The 5,093-nt window shown below is 44.8% G+C and overlaps 1 protein-coding gene across 1 annotated transcript in view; it reads right to left on the bottom strand.

The window, feature by feature from the left end:
- Window positions 1–243: 243 nt before the first annotated feature.
- The window catches only part of LOC117870440 (E3 ubiquitin-protein ligase TRIM39-like), a 44,046-nt gene continuing 39,196 nt past the window's right edge, over window positions 244–5,093 (bottom strand). Inside the window, exon 9 of the transcript XR_004643980.1 lies at window positions 244–329. The gene's annotated coding sequence lies outside the window, so the exon portion shown is untranslated. The remainder of the gene's footprint in view (window positions 330–5,093) is intronic.

Genomic DNA, 5,093 nt, shown 5'->3' with positions numbered 1-5,093 from the left:
AGGGCATCCAGGTGGCTGTGTAAAGTGGTTTAACTAGTCCACTTTAAATTCACACTGTTTGGGTCAATTTTCCTGACAGTCTCTGTGTAGACAAACCCTAATTAACGAATATTGTCATAAAATCCCCCCACTATGGGGTTTTCTCCCCCCCCCCCATTTTTGATTACAGACAGTTTGAAACAGTTGGCCTGAATCATTATCCCACATAGAGTGTAGAAGCTGCCCCCTACCTATCTGTGTTAGCTGCTGCTCACTCCGACCTGCCAGAGCCCAGTCTGGTTCCAACTTCCCTTCTCTTCTGCTGTTCAAGCAGCACCACCCACAGCTCCCTGTGTGAATGAATGGTTGGAGAAGGGGATTTAATAGCAACCTAAAATCCCTCAGATTTGGCTTCTTTCCTTTTAATTATTCAACACTGATTTACAATTCCTCATATTTTGCCCCATACTCGCATTATTGAATATTGATCTAAAATCCCTTCTGATGTTGACTTCCACCCCTCCCCCACATTTTTAAATACTGGCATAAAATCCCCTCACATTTTGCTCTGTTCTAATTTTCAAATATAGATAAAAATACCTTTTATTTTGAAGCAATTCCCCTCCTCCAACACTAAAATGTAGCCACTTCTGCTTTTCAAGGAAAACTACTGTCATGATTCATTGCCTCAGATTGTGGAGGGGGGGGGCTAGTGGGGGTTAAACCCTCCCATGTTCATTTTCTCCTCAGACTAAACCCTTTTTCTCTCTCATTCTCAATGTGCTAAATCACCTGCCTGAACCCTATCTTAGAGCTGCTGTGCTGCCTTATCCCAACTGTCACGGAAATTATGAGAAATTAAATTTCTTCCTTTTCATTAAATTGAGGGGATTTTCTTTCACATTATCAAATATTGATATAAAATCATCTCAGATGTGATCCTTTCCTTCTTACCATTGAACATTAAAGTCTCTCAGATTTTTCCCCACTCTCTCTAATTATAAAATGTTGATCAAAATTTCCCTCAGATGTTGACACTTTTCTATTTTTAACTATTATCCTAAAACCCACTCAGCTTTTTCCCCATTTCTCTGTAATTCAAAATATGGGTAGTGTGGGAGCTTTTCCCCTTTTCCATTACTAAGTCCGGCTACTTCTGCTTTTGGCAGAAAACAGCTGGCCTGAAGCATTTCCCCACATAGTGGATGTGGAAATGATGAGTTGAAGTATCTTTGATCAACTGTCACATCAGATTAAACCCCTTCTTCTCCTCTAATTCTCAGTTACTGATCTGAAATCCTTTCCATTTGGCCTCTTTTCAATCTAATTTCCAAAAACTCATCTAGAACGCCCTCAGATTTTGCCCTTTTTCTCACAAGTAATTAAATATTAACATAAAATCACCTCAGATTTGATCCTTTTCCTCTCTAATCCTTGAATTTTGATATTAAATCCTGTTAAAATTCACTTTTCTCACTAATTCTTTAATGCTATATAAAATGCTCTTAAAAGTTGGACCCTTTTTTTCTCTGTCGAATAGCAATATAAAATCCCCTAAATTTGGGGGATTTTTCCCCTTCTAATTTTAACCTGAAGCCACTTGACTTAGTTTTGGAGGAAAACAATGCGTCGGAGTCATTATTTCACAGGGTGGTGCAGGAGCAGAGGGTTTAAATTCCCGTGATCAATTTTGCCCTCATGTACCAATGTGTTTGCTGATTAAAGCCACTTGCCCACTATTTAACATTCAACACGCCTAACAGCATTCACCCTCCAGGTGGTGATGTACCCAGTGCACGCTGCCCACTCCAACCCCATCTCCTAACTGCCAACCAACTGCCCTTCCTCCCCTGCTACCCTCGCCCAACTGTCACGGAACCTTCCGGCACAGTCTGGTACCAACATCCCCTCCCAATCATTTGTGAATGGCTGGCAAAGGGGAAATTTTCTCTATCATTACTGAATATTGGTGTTACATCCTCTCAAATTTCACCCCATTTTTTCCCTAATTCTCATTCCACTCATATTTTGCCTTGGTTTCTCACTGATTATCAAAACAAACACAAATATCAATGATTATCAAGTTGGTATATTAAATCCCCTTGGATTTATCCCCATTCCTTTCTGCTTATCAAACACGGTTATACATTTTCCTCTGTAATAGTCCTGTTCCTTGCAAAACCTGGAATATTAGTATAAAGTTCCTTCAGATTTTCCTTGTTTTCTCTCTAGTTGGATAGTGATATAAAAATCATGTAAGACTTGGTTCCTACCCTCTCTAATTTTTTAATATTGTAATTAAAACCCATTAAACATTGTTCCTTTTCTCCCTGCATTTTTCTCCTCTTTTTTCTCCTTTTCTCTCTAATTGTCATATATTTATTTATATAAAACCCCTAGTTTTGTCTTTTTTTCCTAATTGTTCAGAATCAATCTCAAATCCCCCTACATCCTGTCTAAAAAATGAATATTGATATAAAATCTCCTCAGTTTCTGCTCCCCACCCTTCCCAAAAGGCAGCTGGGAGGTTGTCATTTGTCTTGGGAGAACAAAGAACAAGCTGTAAAATCTGCTTGAAATAAATGACCTGAGCTGATGTTTCTACCATCTATCTCCAGGAGATGGCAGTCATTGCACATTGTAAATCTTCCTTTAGACTAGCTTCCAGTGACAGGGTCAGGGGAGGGGATATATTCGGTCAAAGAATCGGGAGGGGCCGGGGGGAGTGGGGCTCTCTCTGGTCCTTACATGGAACTTTTTTAAAAGAGAGACTAAAATTCTCTTGCCGACAAGATCAGACTAGACGATCTAATGGTCTCTTCTGCCCTTAAACTCTATTACTCTATGCCAATCTCAGAATGGAGGTTGTTTGTTACGCTGAAATGTTCATAACTCTGAACAAAACGTTGTGGTTGTTCTTTCAAAAGTTTGCAACTGAACATTGATTTAATACAGCTTTGAACCTTGACTATGCAGAAGAAAAATGCTGTTTTCCCTTTATTTTTTTTAGTAGTTTATGTTTAACACAGCACTGTGCTCTATTTGGTTTTGGCGTTTTGTTTTGTTTTTGTCTCTGCTGCGGATTGCGTACATCCGGTTCCAAATGAGGCATGTGGTTGAGTGGTTTCCACAGCATGATTCTTCCTGCACTTTTCTGCCACGGGGGTAAGGAAGACCTCCCTTTATTGGGAGTTGGGGATGAGGAGTCTCTTTGACAGTCAGGGAAGGGAGGTCTCTAAATGGGGAGTGACTGAAAGATGAGACAAGGGGCTGGAAGTAGGAGCGTGGGGAAAGGTTTCTAGCTGTTCAGAGACTGCCTCCTGCTTGCTTCTGAGTCAGCTCAGACCAAAAACAAAAAAAAACCCAGGAACAAACAATTCATGCTGGATAGCAACCAAAATACATCCAGGCTTTTAACTCCTGGCTCTATAGCTCGGAGGCTAGAGCATTGCCCTAATAAATCAGAGGCAGTACTGGGTTTACAATGGTACCAGAGCCGCCCTGGCACCGGGCCCATGCTCAACAGGGACCAATCAGCCAGCCAGGCACTGCACTTCACTTGCACTGCCAGCCGAGGGGCCACCGCAGGCTGGCTCCTCTCCTCTCCAGCCCCTGCCCCGTGCTCCTCTAGGCTATCTGGCCAGCCCAGGTATCCCCGTCACATCCCATCCCCTTCGCCCACTCGCTCCTCCGCCGGCTGGGTTAGGGGGGCTGTCGGTGGTGACGTCCCACAGGGATAGGGTGACCAGATGTCCGATTTTATAAGGACAGTCCCGATATTTGGGGCTTTTGCTTATATAGCTTCCTATTACCCTCCCCCCATCCCGATTTTTCACATTTGCTATCTGGTCAGCCTACACAGGGGTCTGTTTGCCCCGCTCCCCAGCTCTGGGCGGTTTTGCTCTGCCCGCCACCTCCCGGGCTGAGCCACCTGTGACCAGTGCATGGGCCAGGTCATTCTCGGCCAGCATTGGGGGGGGCTCATCTGGGCCCCAGGCAAGAGGCTTTTGAAGGAGCCTGGCCCGGGCAGGCCCCCGACTGGCCCCAGCTGTGATGCTGGCTCAGCTCAGGCAAGGCCAATAGCCCCTGCCCAGTGGGCCGGTGAGTGTGGCTGGGGGGCAGGCAGGGCAGGGGGTCTCTGGGGATGGCGCTGGGCAGTGGGGATCTGTGTGGGGTACTCCTGGGCCCCAGGGGGACTGAAAACAGCCCAGGTCCCCCTCCTGCAGCCAGGGCCGGCTCTAGGTTTTTTGCTGCCCCAAGCAAAAAAATTTTGGGCTGCCCCCAACCCCAGCCCTGGGCTTCCCCCCCACCCCAACTGCACCCTCCTGCCGCCCCAGTCCTGGGTCACTGGTAACTCGCTCCCAGGGCGGGTCATTCAGCAGGAATTTTGGATGTGCACAGAACACAGACAGGATTGATTCCCATATGGTTACAGAACTGCAGTAAAGTGGAACAATTTTCAGCTTGTGTGATTGAAGGATATCTGGATGCATATTATAAGACTGTCCTACATAAATGAGGAAAAGTTGAGGTGCCTTTATTATTCTTTTGTTCCATTCTTTGTTTCTATGGGGAATGCACTATCACGGTCTTCCTTTTAAACAAATAAATCTAAAACTTAAAAAAAAAAAAAAACAAGGAATGGCTGTTGAAAATAGCAATTCCAGTCCTAATAACCACCGGGAAGCATTTCTTGCTCACTTTATTCTACTTTTTCTACAGCAAGTCACAGTGGATCAGTATATTTGATTTGGGAGAAATGAAGTAACAGCTGCCCAAATTGAGCTTGAGCACTCCTGAATTTTGAGGGTGTTCAAATCTGGAAGGCAGGTGCTAGATTCCCTTTCTGAATATTAGCTAAATCTGGAAAGGAAAAGTCAATTTCTGCTTCCATGGCTCAGAAGTGGAAATACTCCTACATGCCTGGTACTGTATCTAAAACTGCCCAGGTCCAGAGCCTCCCCTCCCTTACTTTTCATTTTAAATTCTAGTGGGATCCACATATCTCCCTTGCTAGGCTTCAGCTAGAGAGGTGCACCGTCCATTTAGTCCCCCCAATTCCTTCTTTGGGGGAGAGCCCAGGGCTGGGGCGGCAGGAGGTGCGGGGGGGGGGG

Source organism: Trachemys scripta, unplaced genomic scaffold (genome assembly GCF_013100865.1).
Source record: "Trachemys scripta elegans isolate TJP31775 unplaced genomic scaffold, CAS_Tse_1.0 scaffold_28, whole genome shotgun sequence".
NCBI lineage: Eukaryota > Metazoa > Chordata > Testudines > Emydidae > Trachemys > Trachemys scripta.
Note: the sequence above shows the minus strand (reverse complement) of the source record. Positions and strands in the feature narration are given on the sequence as shown.